The sequence below is a fragment of the Cydia fagiglandana genome, chromosome 23 (genome assembly GCF_963556715.1).
Source record: "Cydia fagiglandana chromosome 23, ilCydFagi1.1, whole genome shotgun sequence".
Classification (NCBI taxonomy): Eukaryota; Metazoa; Arthropoda; class Insecta; order Lepidoptera; family Tortricidae; genus Cydia; species Cydia fagiglandana.
Window position 1 is genome coordinate 8,701,603 of NC_085954.1, and position 15,320 is coordinate 8,716,922.

At 39.2% G+C, this 15,320-nt stretch overlaps 1 long non-coding RNA gene across 1 annotated transcript; it reads right to left on the reverse strand.

Moving 5' to 3' along the window:
* Positions 1-775: 775 nt before the first annotated feature.
* On the reverse strand, positions 776-14,889 carry LOC134675961 (uncharacterized). The gene is made up of 4 exons (XR_010099833.1): positions 14,761-14,889; positions 9,204-9,275; positions 8,353-8,406; positions 776-802 (listed from the first exon to the last, which is right to left on the reverse strand). It is a non-coding gene; the product is annotated as an uncharacterized LOC134675961 (long non-coding RNA).
* Between the last annotated feature and the right edge of the window lie 431 nt (positions 14,890-15,320).

Genomic DNA, 15,320 nt, shown 5'->3' on the forward strand with positions numbered 1-15,320 from the left:
ATTCCTAGGCATATCGTGAAACGTAAAAAATCTTTGACTCGTTCCCTGAATCGACGGAGCCCCACTACGCGGGGCTCCTATTTCTGGGCAGTTTGCCCTTCGGGCATCTGAACCTATCCTACCTATATATATTGGTTTAATGAGACTATCGTCAAAATATTACACAGGAACATTACGACCTGCCTGATCTTACGATCGGCCGCCGACATATGCAAATAGTCACGTGATTTTTCGTAGCATCTGTCATCCCGATATGTTCTTTTCGTATGGTGTTTGTCGATGTCCGAATGTCATCTTGGTTAGACTCTTAGGTACAAATTTGTCCAAAATATTGTGTAGTATGCACCATATATGACACGCACACTCTCTCTCATGTAGGGGAGATAGGGGACCTTTGGGCAGTCGGGAGGCTCGGGCACCCCCTTGTAAATCAGGACTTATTACAAGGGAGTGCCTGAGCCTCCTGACTGCGCAATGGTCCCTTACCTCCCCTACCCTATATAAACCCTAGCATAAGTATCATAATATATATCAGAATAAATTTGATCCGAATAATAATATTAACATCAATAAATTGCTCTGATAATTAGCTTAAGATAATATATATGTAATTTACCATTCATAAGTGCTTGTTGCTAGACCTACATGAATAAAGTATATTTGACTTGAGAACCTATACTCCTCAGATAGTATTTGTCTTTACGTGCCACACCACATGGCGATCCTGCCAGTGCGGCCTTGCGCCGCTTATGGGTATTTAATATAAAATACCCACCTTATCCAATTCATTTAATGTGGAATACTGAAACAACCAACAAGTTAAATTGACCGTAGTTCTGTAGAAAGCGACCAACTTTATATATTTGTCAAAGTGACTTACACCCTAACTCAATAGCTTTGGTCGCATTCTGCATTGATAAAACAAATTGAGTTGGTCGTTTTCTGCATAACTACGGTCAATTATTACCCCATGTGATGATTGTAAGTCAATTTCACCAGCCAAAATGAGGAAACAACTCAAAAGCATCTAAATACATAATTAATTACTTTACCCCTCCTGTGGATAAATTGCAACTTTCTTATCAGTTTTTGAAGTATCAAGAGAATCTTAGAGAACCTTTACCCGCTGGTGTGGTGAAAATAATAAATATACCTACACGCTTTGAGACACTGACAATAAGGTCAAGTAAATTCTATATTTTATTGAATAATTTTACGGTTTAGATTCACTTGTTTTTAGTCACCCGCGCGACATATTTCGGAGAGCCTAGGTCTCCTTTCTCAAGCACTAACAGTGCGAGCAGCGTTTACGATGGCCGTTTATCGCGTACTGCGGCTCGCCGCATCGCACGCTGACAAGTGAGTCTAAACCGTAAAATTATTCAATGTTAGTATGTCTCACAACAGTTTAAATTCAATTATTTTATTTTAGAACGTTGGCTAGTAAAGATGTTTGTGAACCAGACCGCACGTAGGTACCTATCCTAACTGTAGTCATAATCTCATATTTCATATCACTTAATATGATCGCCATCAAACGCCACTTAACATCGCTGGCACTTAATGTTCAATTAATGCACTTAATCACCCCACTCAAGTTGCCCTTTTTCCTTAGAGCATTTAATAACTGGAGATGCCTCGGATGTACAAAACAGTCTGCCGATATTTGCGGAGAAGGCACGGCACGGCAAATATATGGCTATTTGTACATGATTTATACGTAAAGTACAAATAGCCATAATCGAATTTAAACTGTGAGAAGGGCGTTTTCAGAAATAAATATCGAAAACCCGATTCTCACAGATCCCGGTGTTTTTGGGTTCTTTCAACTCAGAATCACTCTTCTTCTTCTTCCTAGCCTTAATCCCATCATTTGGGGTCGGCTCTCCTAGTAATTCTTCGCCAGGACTGTCTGTCCCGGGTCGTCTGGGCTGGTATTTTTGATTTATTTAAGTCCCTATTTATAGTGACCATCCATGTTTGTCGGGGTCTTCCTCGCCTCGTCGACGGCGGTGGGTAAATGTGTAGCAATTTCTGTGTCATGTGGTCAGGTGGTCGCCGCATGACGTAACCATACCATCTGAGTCGGGTTTCTTCCAGTTTGTCAGGGATAGGTTTTACTCTGAAACTGCCTCGTATGTGTAAGTTTCGTACGCGATCCAGTAATGTCACACCACCTGCCCAACGCAGCATTCTCATTTCCGCAGTGTGCAGCTTATTTTCCTGTTGTTTCTTTAAAGGCCAGCACTCTGCCCCATATAACATAGCTGGACGCACTGCAGCCTTGTACACTTTACCCTTGATGTGCACCGGCATTCTTTTGTCACACAGCACTCCCGACAGCTCCTTCCACTTCATCCATCCTGTGTTTATTCGGTGGGTTATGTCAGCATCTATAGATCCATCGCTGCTAATAACTGAGCCAAGATATTTAAAGCTGTCTACCTTTTTAGTGGGGTGTGCTGTAGTTTAATGGTGTCAAGGCTACTAACGCCGCTAAAGTTACAGTGAAGGTATTCAGTCTTTGGTCTACTGATACGTAGCCCAGCTGATTCCAGTGCTGTCCTCCAATTTTCTAGAATTACTTCTAAGTAGGTTGTTTGCGTTTTCGCTGATCAAAACGATGTCGTCTGCGTATAGTAGGTTCCACGGCGGTGCTTGCTGCAAGCTGGCTGTTAGATGGTTCATAACCAGGTTAAACAAGAAGGGACTCAATACTGAGCCTTGATGAACGCCGACCTGGACTTCAAATTCTTCGCTCGTTCCGGCTGCGCAGCGCACTTTTGTTTTGACGTTTAAGTACATGTCTCTCACAACATTCACGTAATGCTCTGGTATGTTGTGCGCTTGCATGGCTTGCCAAATCAACTTCCGTGGAACTCGGTCGTACGCCTTTTCCAGATCGATGAAAACCATATGTAGGTCAGTCTTGTTGTCCCTATACTGTTCCATTAAAATTCTGACTGTGTGGATGGCGTCAGTGGTCGATTTACCTGCGACGAAGCCGCACTGGTTTTCTGTTACTTCTGCCAGTTGGAGTAATCGATTACATATGATGCGTTCCCATATCTTCAGGGTATGTGGGATTAGTTTTATTGCCCTGTAGTTTCCACAGAGTCTAACATCCCCTTTATTTTTTAGAATGGAACCAAAAGATTGTTCCTCCATTCGTCCGGCATTCCATCAGTCAGAATTTTGTTGAAGAGGTTTGTCAGGAATACTACTCCATCCGCCCCCAATTTCTTCCATAATTCAGTGGGTATACTGTCTGGACCGGTCGCTTTGTTATTAGCCATTGCTCGAATAGCGATTTGTGTCTCTTCTGGTGTTATACAGGGTATTGGTCCCGCGATCGGTAACGGCGGTTTGGGGGGGTCTAAGCTAGGATATGTTTCATTAGTAGAAGTTCTAAGGTCCCGTTTTCTAAGGGGACCTTGCACTTTGGAGACAAAGCAAACCGCTTGGAACAGATGTTCCTGGGGGTGATCTGAGCCGATTAAGCCCGGTTGCCAAGAGGTTCCCCCCAGCAGGTGGGCAGGGGAGGGGGGGAAATTGCCTCCGGCGCGCCTCACTCTAAGCTTTATATCTGCATACATCTCGCAACTATATCAAGTTTGGTGTCTTTTTCGTGTAATACGAGGATGAAGAATTCATTTCTGTGCCTAAATTTTTACTCACCCATACAAAAAAATCGAGAAATTCAAAAATCAAAAAAAGTCTTCTCACTTTTTTTTTCGAAAATCCTCTACAAAATTAAAACTATGAGGATTATCTCTAGAAAAAAAATACATGTGAATAGCCCAGTTATCATACTATATAGAATAGTAAACATGTCAAACATTTTTTTTTATAATTCTGTAAAAAAAATGTTTTGTGTCGCGCGGCGTACCGTGCTGAAGTAGGTACCTACTCGCATTTAGTTTAGGCACGCGTTCGCTTTAAAACTTTATTCTACATACGCAGGTAGGTACAGAAAGTAAATATTTAAAAAAAAGGGGATTAAAATACGATATATCTGAATATTGGATTATCCTATGCAGAATGAGTTGTCTACCTACTATACAGGGGGGCTACCGCCAATACCAAAAATCGTCAATTGCGGGCAAAAACGACAGCTATAACACGTTTTCTTACCGCGAAGACAGCCGTCATCGAGCGGCCCGTTCGAAAGACGATTATGGATCGAATATCGTTCCATAGACCTACCGCGAAACGGAATTTTCGGAGTTTTTGACAGCACGAAATTCGTAAAGAACTGTCAAAACACACGTTACCTCAAGAGCTAACGTTGTTATTTCGTTTATCACAGTGCTGCCAGATAACTCACCTTTCAGCTTTTTATTCCGTTTTTGTGGCAGTGAATCCGCCCAGTACTTTGCAATTATTTTGAATGTCCTCAGTTTTTGAGGACTGCTGCGGGATTATTAAATAGATATTTGGGGATTATGCTCGATCAACTCGCGGTTTCAAAGCAGTGCTCTTATTTTTTCAATTTCATGACCTGGGAATTTCACAACTGTCATAATCATGTATCATGCCCTTCGTGTATCTTATTAGTATAGTTGATTGTGCTGTGCTGAGTGAAATTGTACTGTTTGTTTGTGAATAACAGAAATGTTTATGTCGCAAGAGAACCGGGCTGAAGAAACCCGGCAACAAGCCGCTCGTATAACTGCCTAATGCGGGAAAAATTCCGCTAAGTGAAAATTCTGGACGCGGAGTTTGTAAATACCACGCGGCATATTTCCACCTCCACGACGGAATAGCTGTAGGACCCTGTTCGATAAGGTATACGTTTTAGATTCAAAACATTTAACATTCACAATAAAAGGTCTAAAACATTGTAAGATGTATGTTTCAAATTTTCAAAGTTCTAACTTCATGGGAAGCTTTGCAGTGTCTGTCAGTATCTAATTAAAATAATATATTTGTGTACCTATCATACAGAAGATATTAATTTAATAATATAAATATAAATGTTATGGGACAATCTTACCCAAATTGACAAAGCCCCACAATAAGCTCAAGAAAGTTTGTGTTGTGATATAATATATAATAGATACACACATGGAAAACACAGACCCATGACTCAGAAACAGATCTGTGCTCATCACATAAATAAATATTGCCGGGATTCAAACGGATGACCATGACTTCATTACAGTGTTACTAAGTCAGGTCTGTCATCAAGTTATTTAAATTAGATTTTATTATAAGAGGATTAAGTTACTTACATTATAATCACTTTTAACTCCGTCCTTTTAAATTAAGACTGCTGTTGAAATTAACAGCGGTGACTTTTACTAATATTTTGTTATAAACTTAAATAGATGTCGTATTAAAGAAAAAGTGGTAAAGCTAATGATTCTGTTTTTTCTTTAATTCATTACATGTGACAAATATTTAAGTTTGTAATTTATATGCAGTAGTGTAACTACTTAAAAAACAAATCAAAATATTTAATCAAAACAATTTGAGTTGTTCGCAGATTTGTGTACTTCTTCGTTCTTTCTGCATTTAAACTTTTATGGCAGGCAGATTATTAAGATGAAGTGTAAATCTTGTAATGTAAAAATCTAAATGTTATACCTGAATTGTGTAAACTTTGAAAACTTTTGGCTGTGGCGGTGAACAATTATTTCATGACACGACAGGCGTGCCTTACACCATAGAATATGATGGCACGCCTGTCGTGTCATGCGCCACACGTTGAAATCATTGATGACACGCCTGTCGTGCCATCCGCACCGAATCGGTTAAAAACGTACCTATGATAAATAATTTTACAAGGTTAGCTAGGTTATTTCTTACTCTTGTATGTGCAAATAAACATAGTCAATTAGTCAATAATATGTAAATGACATTAGAGTGAGAGCAAGATAAGTATGCAGCGGTTTTTATAGCATAGACATGCAAGCGTATTTTAAACTTCAAACTTCTATGAAATTATGAATTTAAATAACATTTGCACGTATGTGCTATAAAAATTGCTTAATATCTTGGTCTGACTAAATCTTTTCGAATGTAGACAATAAGGGAGGAGGAGGAAGCTTCTGCCCATTAGCCGCCTGTTTGTGAATGTGTTTGAAGTACCATACGTGGGAAATATAACCCTTAACCCTTGGGTGGGATGTGAAGTGTGATGCACACTTAACGTTAGGTTCGTTCATTTCATTCACATTGGTCAATTCTATGGATTCGAAAGACGTAAGCCGAAACGAAAGAGTTTCGCGGTAAGGACGAGTTGGTTCGTTCGGAATAATTTACGTGCGGATGGCACTCGATCGTTCGATTTTCACGGTTGCAGCCCAGTGCAGTGGCGCTCGCGCTCTCTGACAGTTGGAGGGAGGGGGTAGGTAAGCGAACGTGGGCGCGGACCTATGTGCATGCAGTGGCAATTGCGAAAAATAGATAAATATCTTAATTTAATCTGAATTTTTTTGTAACCTAACCTAACCTAACCATTTTAATTTTATCACATTTATAATAACTATACTGGCAAAAGTTTGCCCAACATCTTTATTTATATATTTAATTTATATTTGTATATAATATATATCACTTCCAGAAGTAATTTGTTAATGTAATCTACAATCAGAAGAATAACAACTTATCAGAAATCATCTAAACATACTTAAAAATCCTAAAAGCTGCATACCGCTCTTACAATGCAGGTACGCCGCGCGACAAAAAACATTTTTTTTACAGATTTATAAAGGAAAAATGTTTGACATGATTACTATTCTATATAGTATGATAACTGGGCTATTCGCAGGTATTTTTTTTCTAGAGATAATCCTTATAGTTTTAATTTTGTAGAGGATTTTCGAAAAAAAAAGTGAGAAGATTTTTTTTGATTTTTGAATTTTTCGATTTTTTTGTATGGGTGAGTAAAAATTTAGGCACAGAAATGAATTCTTCATCCTCGTATTACACGAAAAAGACACCAAACTTGATATAGTTGCGAGATGTATGCAGATATAAAGCTTAGAGTGAGGCGCGCCGGAGGCAATTTTCCCCCCCCTCCCCTGCCCACCTGCTGGGGGGAACCTCTTGGCAACCGGGCTTAATTGGCTCAGATCACCCCCAGGAACACCTGTTTCAAGCGGTTTGCTTTGTCTCCAAAATGCAAGGTGGTGGACCTTAGAACACCGACTACATTGAGCAACTGTGAGTAATATTCCCTCCATCTATCCTGGATTTGCTTGTTAACTGTGAGTAGTTGGCCGTTTTCATTTTTGGTGTACTTTATGGTCTTTACATCTTTGGTGTTATTGTTTCTGCATTTTGCTATTTTGAAGATTTCTCGGTCGTTTTTGGCTGCTTCGAGTTTGGCGTAGATGTTGTTTTCTGAGCTGGCCTTTGCTTGTGCCACCGCTCTCTTTGCGTCTTTCTTCGCCTCTTTGTAGGCTGTTTTGTCCCCATCATCATTTGTTTGCAACTCAGAATCACTAGCATATTCAATTCTGATGATAAAATAAAATGTCCCAAAAATTTGTATGAAAATTGTACATACCACTAAGTCACGCACATACAAGTGAAAAAAATTTTCGTACTAAAACGTGACGTAATGGAATGGACATTTTGCGACATCTTTTTTTAATGGTGGGATGGAGAATGCTGTCGATTCTGAGTAGAATGAGCCCAAGAGCGTCCGAAGATGTGAAAGAATCAGGTTTTCTATATTTATTTCTGAAAACGCCCAAAAATACTAACATTGAATAATTTTACGGTTTAGACTCACTTCTATCGATACACGGCCGTCGTGAACGCTGCTCGCACTGTTAGTGCTTGAGAAAGGAGACCTAGGCTCTCCGAAACATGTAACGAGTACTTAACAAGTGAGTCTAAACCGTAAAATTATTCAATACGAATAGCCATGTCAGATAAACGTCAGTCCATACAAAAATTTGCACAATAGTGCAGTTTTTCGGCAGAGGGGCTTAAAGGCGACTCCGGTTATTAAATGCCCTAAGCCTTTTTCGTAGGTATCGGACCTTAGGGGCTATTCATAAATTACGACATTTCAAATTAGGGGGGGGGGTCTGGACATCGGATGACGGTAGCATGAAATAGGAGGAAATGGGGTCATTAGAAGCATGATTTTTGGATGATTATAGGGGGGGGGGGGGTCAAAAGTCGTCAAATATCGATGACGTAATTTATGGACAGCCCCTTAGCCAAGATAAATTTAAGATAGATTTGTGCTAATAAATACTTTCTTCTTATTCTTCATAACAATCGTTGGGCGAGTCCGACTCGCACCTTTCAGGTTTTTTGAAGTTACCCAAATAAATGCGAATCCAAAGTTAATCTAAATGTATGGTAAAATCAATAAGTGAGCAATCTTACTAAATCACGGATATTATCGGCCCCTTCCGGTTCCGGTGGTGGTGGTGGCTTTCTCTATAAAAAAAATATTTTTTTATTAAATAATGTTAAACAGTATATGCCAACTGCGGAGTCAAGTATGGAGCTTATAGGAATATGGATAGTATCGTTCTGGGTCGTCCCATTCGTTTTTCGTCAAGTTCTTAAATTAGTCCTATTCTGCTTTCGTCACTCATTCTACATTGAAAGCCACCGATGATTGTGACGAATGTAGAATGGATGACGAAAGCAGAATAGGACTAATTTTAGAACTTGACGAAAAACGAATGGGACGACCCATATGGATGAAACTGGGTGATACCAAAACAATTCCAAACAAATAGAGATGTTTTATAACTGATTATGGCGAGATATAACCTAAAAATGCCAAATATTGTACTGAACTGACATCTATCAGTTTTAAAAATACTATATTATATATAAGTAAAAATTGTAAGCATTCTTACTACTTATTCAATATTCTTAGGTACCTACATCATTGGGGCAGTCCTCCTTTCGTTCTTTCTCGGTTCGGCTCAGCATTGCTCCGAGCAATTATTAGGGTTGACACAAATTGACGTCCCTTTCCCTTTGCGTGCACGACCACAGATAAGATAATGACTTGAATTGTGACAACCCTAAATAGCCGAAATTGATAGTGCCAGCATGATTTGTCCCTGAATCGCTGTCAAACATCGGTTTTGTAGGAAGTGTCCTTTCTGTACGTATTATTAGGTAGTACGTAGTAAGTATTTATTCTGTGGTTACATACTTCAATTTGCGTTAGCCCCTTAATATTTAAAAATACCTATGTATCACCTAGCATCACTTACTGGTTTATTGTAGCCGTTATTATAGTAATCATCGTATGCATGGTCATCGCTCTTTACAAATGGAAGCCAACCCTAAAAAAACAACAGAATTAAAGCATGAATATAAATAAATAAAAAAATATTATAGGACATTTTTACACAAATTGACTATGCCCCACGGTAAGTTCAAGAAGGCTTGTATAAGGGACCGTGCGCGTTGGAGGGTCTGCCATCTTGGGGCCTGAATCGGAAACATAAATATGTACATTTCCATAGGATGTGCTACCATCTACCGGTCTTGTACGGTTTCTGGTGCCATCTTGTGGGCTACATCGGAAGCATAAACTTCACATTTACGCCTAGCGCCAAAAATCTAACGGCTCCTGTGCTGCCTCCCTATAGGATCATGCACACTCCCTATAGAATCTACTGCATAAGACATGGGGGGTGGGGGGAAATGAGCGAACGGGATGATCTTACGGAACTTTAAGTAGGTAGCAAAGAAAGCGCTATTATTGTTTGTCCTACTCTCACTTTTCGTTTCCGCCTACTTCTAAAATGTACTAAGTTCCTCATTAAAACGAAAGTCTTGTGGAATCTTATGATATAATACAGACGGTGCCACGAAAAAAAAGCTAACATACACACACACATTAGCGGTCAAACATAACTTCTTTTGGGTTAGGGGTTAAAATTTTTGTTACATTAAGAGAAAGGCTGGATAATACGAAGATTTTAACCAAATCATAAAAAAATATCGTTTGTAGACAGGGCATTGAGTTGTATCTTGTACATACTCACCCGGGGTTAAACGGTTAAACCGTTAAATGTCTGTTTCAAATTGTACTGGTAACCATGGTAACTCCAGGTTTAACCGGTTAACCTCGGGTTAGCGGAATGGTGCAAGAGGCCATAAGAGTACAGAGTAAATATTCCTTAAAAAAGCGAAGACCTTTAAGAAAAACGCTTTGAGGCTATTTTTGATCATGTTTCTACCCGAGTTTCGATTGAACGGGCAACCTATTGAAAAAAGATCAAAGACTTGTGTACATTGAAATGTGGAAATCCACAAACTCTCACTAGTAAATTACATTTAGCTCTGAATTGTTATGCGGCTTTAGTTGTTTTTATATACAGAAAGAAAATATTTTTGTATCCAAAAAGAAACTTCGTAAATATCGAATAATGCCATTAATTGTTTGATCTTCATAAGCCAGTTTACCGAATGATGTTTTCCGAAAACAAAACACAAATGAAGAGGGAATTACATATATTAGCTACTGATAAAAGGTACATTTAAAAAAAATCCATTTCAGGATAAAACGTTAACAGGATAAATCTTAACATATCACTTTGATTTTAATGTCGATCGCTTCAGCATAATAAGTGTCCCTTAAGTTCAAACTCGGGTAAATCCATTTGACCCTCTCAGCAAATATCTACCCTATTACCTTTTCAAAATCGCATAATTTGACAGATGGATTTACCCGAGTTTGAAGTTAAGCGACTCATATATTCTAGGTTCATAGTTCATAGGTTTCTCTTTTTTTAAATATTTTTTTTGTAATGCAAATATTGAAAAAACGATAACCTATAAACCTAGTTCTTTAATGTGTCCATAACATACAAAAAAAATCATGGAGAATGGAAAAATTTTGTAGTGGAAAAACGTTTTCTCTTTTTGTATGGAAGGTCACGTGCGATACGGCTCGGATATTGCTCGTGTTACCGGCCCACCCGGTATAAACTATAGACATTTAATCCATTAGTGATGTGAACTTCATAGTGTGAGCATAATTCTCGAACCCTAACTTGTAAGTTAACAGGAACACAAATCTTAGACCCTTGCTTTAATTAGGGTTCCCAATACAATGTTAACTTAAGCAGTTGAGGTAACTTGTGAATTTCTAATTAGGTACCAAAAATTATACGGTAGTCTGTAGTGAAATTATACACTCGGGAGCGATTAAAGCCCGATGGTGACCCGTTTTGATTGCACTTTAGTGTACAGACATTTACAGAGCTACCTGACCCTATACAAACTTCTATAACTATAACTACACAATAGTTGATAGTAAATGGCAATAGAAACTTAAATAATGTATAGAGTTATGCCATGCCCTTTAAAAACGTACACCCACTTTTTAAAGATCTTTTATGAACAATTCACAACATATAGGTAAAACAAATCCAGGAAATCTTCAACGGAATCCGAGAATCTCTTCATCACACAATAGTCATAACAGCCATTAAAACTTCACTCAATTATGTCCCTTAATCTTATGTAATAAAATCCAAATTCCAATGGCTGTAATGACGATAGAATATGATGAAAAAAGAAACGGAAACAATTGGATCAAATGTGTCTCTCGAATGGCTCAATTGCAACAGCCTGTCGGGGATTGTTAGATGCCAATGCCATTTGTGTCTGACAATTCTGATATACATGTCAAGTTTAAGGCCTCATGTATAAGGGGATGTCGAGAAATGCCAGTTTTTTTATGGATTTCCAAATTACACTTGAATCCTCAAACGGGGCTTCAAAGGTTACGCAGGCAAATAGAAATTCGAATTTCGAATGTCGATGTTCGAAGCGCTGTTGGCCTAACGGTAAGAGCGTACGACTTTCAATCCGGAGGTTGCAAGTTTAATAAAATTAAACCCCGGCTCGTACCAATGAGTATTTCGGAACTTATGTACTAAATACAGTGTAGGTAGTGTAGGTATCATTTGATATTTGGGTACCAGTTGCTATTCGGTGAATAGGTAGGTAGATAGGAGTATATGGAGAATACAACTTGAAGATTTTTTTAAATTGGAAAGGTACGAAGTCGGTGGAGGGAGAAGTGACGCTGACTGTCACAAATACACGTAGTCTTAAAGTGACATTCCATTTCCAACTGCAGCTGCAATACTGTTCATTTTACTATGGAAACGCGTCGCTGTCACTGTCAATTTCCATAGTAAAATGAACAGTATTGCAGCTGCATTTGGAAATGGAATGTCACTCTTATGGACTGTCGCACATTAATGCTAGCGGCAGCCGTTGGAACTAATTTTACTAAACCAACAAAATGAGGACAGCACCAGTCGCGCACCTAGCGAATAACAAGGTGACACAAAGTGCAAAAAGTTAGCTATTTGAACAGTTAACCTATAATCGAACATTTTTAATAAATTATGTCCCTTGTTTTGCCCGTGGACCGCTCATTTATTTTTATTCGAAGTTTCACCAGTCGTTGTGAACTTGTAAATGGGTAACTCTGGCGGTGTGATATCAAAGAGTACTCGTTTTATGGAAACCGGATACAAATGGGAACTTAAAACGCAAGAGGTATCATGTAAACCTTTTACGGGGACTATTGGGGACTGCTTATTGGTCTGAGACTGGGAATTGGGTAAGTCAATACGGTGCTTTAAATGAAGTCAACAGTAAGTATACTTTGGTCTGTGCGGAGGGAGAATAGAATGTATCCTGGGTTCTCTTACATTACACAACTCTTCTCTTTCCGCACTTGCTCTATACCTATTTACGTCGTTATTTTCTTAGGAAATTTTCTTATTTGTTATCAAAATCAAAGTTTTATAGTTACTAAGGTACTTGCAAAATAAATACTAGAATTAGGAACACATTGTGCGTATTTGTAAAAGGATCATACTTCCAAATATACTAACAAAGCTACGAAATTAATTAACTGAGTAAGGAAGTGGTTATTACTTAGGTCAACACCCTTCTTGACGAGCTACTCCCAGCTTCCACCAACTTGTTACCGTTCTGTTGTGCTTGTGTTGTTGTTGTGTTGTCTGTTGTTGTTACGTGTTATACTAAGGACGCTAGACCGGGCTGGGAGCTTCCGGCGCTTCGTTTTCTATGGAAAGCTCCACGTGATCATGCATCGATCAGCCGTCATAGAAAATAAGGGTTGGTCTCGGACGGTCTAGAACACAAAATGACTAGTGTAATATTTTTCCTATATCCCTTTTAGTCTACATCGCAAACGGTCTAGACTAGAACACAAAATGACTACAATTATTTAGTCCTTTATTTACCTACATTTCGTCGGTTTATCTTTACGTTAGCGATGTCGACGGAGCCCCGCTGCCGCGGGGCTCCTATTTCTGTGCTGTTTGGCTTTCGGCCGTTTGAAGAAACCTAACGAACCTAACCTACCTATATGTGGTCATTTTGTGTTCTAGACCGTTTGCGATGTAGACTAAAAGGGATATAGGCAAAATATTACACTAGTCATTTTGTGTTCTAGACAGTCCGAGATCGAAGCGAAAATGACATGTCGGACGCCCCGGCCGGGCACGGCCCGGTCTAGCGTGAGTCATCCTTAATAGCTTCTATATTTCGCCTAACATTATTTCCCTCTTTGTAGGCAATAAAAACTGTACATGGATCTCAGAGTTTAATATCTACGGGGGCCTAGCAAAAAAGCTTCTTTAAGGAATGGACACCTCAGGTGACCGGAGGTCAGGGCTGGCAGCTACCTTGGTCAGGGGATAAGCCTGGCCATCCAAAAAGGTAACGCTGCCAGCCTTCTGGCCACCATAACTGATGAAGGTGACCAGGGAAGCAATTTTTACTTATAAGTTTAAATAGTTTTAAAATTTGTTATAATTTTAACGTTTAGTTTTTTTTTCACTTTGTATTAATAAATCTGGGTATATACATTTGGTATATTATTAAAATGTTTAATATAACTTTATATAATACCTGCGCCATTGAATAGGATATTATATATACCCTTCTTGACTGGTGTACGCATAATAATTTCATAATGCCTTCCACGTGGCTACGACCGTAAAGTTTAATCGTGAAATTTTAAACGTCTTACCGATGTTGTACTTCATTTTATGTTTACATTAGGATAATTAAAAGGTAGTATATATAGTAGAGATGCCACGAATATTCGGCAACTGTTCGGCATTCGGCCACTTTGCCGAATATTCGGTACTCGGCCGAGTGTTGCCTACTGTTCGGCCGAATACCGATATTGCACCTACCTAAAAAGAAAAATTACACAATAAAATAACTAAAAATTAGGTATATACATGTATTCAATAGTAAAATGTATTCTTGGAAAGTTGTAAAATACGGAGATCCTTTTTTGAGCAGTCTGATTTGATTGAATAGGTACCTATAACTATATTCATTAATTCTGTTCAACAAAAAATATATCTTAGCAATCATCAAAATGTTCGCAGGACATCCCGAATATTCGGCGCTTCGGCCGAGAGAGGGGCCGAATATTCGGTATTCGGTCAAAACCACTATTCGGGGCATCTCTAGCTATAGTATAGTATAGACATGGGGGTCATACAGTATCCCTAGTGTAAATTACATTCGATAGCGTGACTTGACATACGCGTTTGCGTTAAGTGTCATTTTGTATGGGATTTTGAGTTTCCAAAACGTCCCGCTTGGCGCGCTGTTCAAAATCTCATACAAAAATAGTCATAATACAAACGCGAACGGTCGTCACGCTATCGTATAAAATGTACACTAGGGGTCTGACTGTAGGTATATACTTATATTGCATATGCATGAATAAGTAGTTACTTAAAAAAATACCTTTAATTTTGGATCCAGCGGCGGCTCCAAAAACGGATCATTTTTCGCGAACTCCGGAACATGAGGGGAACCTTTGTATGGCTGACATTTCCTCAAAATAGAGATGAGAATAACCGCCTTCAGTAAATCCATGAGGCACACTGGGACCGGAGATAACTGAGTTAGTTGAGATAATTAGTTATTTGCGAATAGATAAGACTGTAATGAATTGATTCGATTTGTTGGCGTGATAGATACGCTCCAAGTCGATGACTTATAAATCTTATAATCAACTGCAACGCGTCATTGAAATGCATTATACCGCCACGGCTGCTGAAGTGGTGGAGTATGTACACCAGAAGACCGGCTACACGCTGAGGGTGTTCCAGCTTCGATCGCGCCACTACGTGCACTTCAACTCTTTTGTGGTGCGCGTGCCGCGACCGCTGCAGGGGACCATCGAGTGCGCCGACTTCTGGCCGAAAGGTGTCGTGTTTCGGAGGTTCCGGGGCAAACTGCCGAATCCGACACAAGAGCAGCCGACGCAACGGAGCCACGCCGTTTTGTCTTCTAAATAGTGT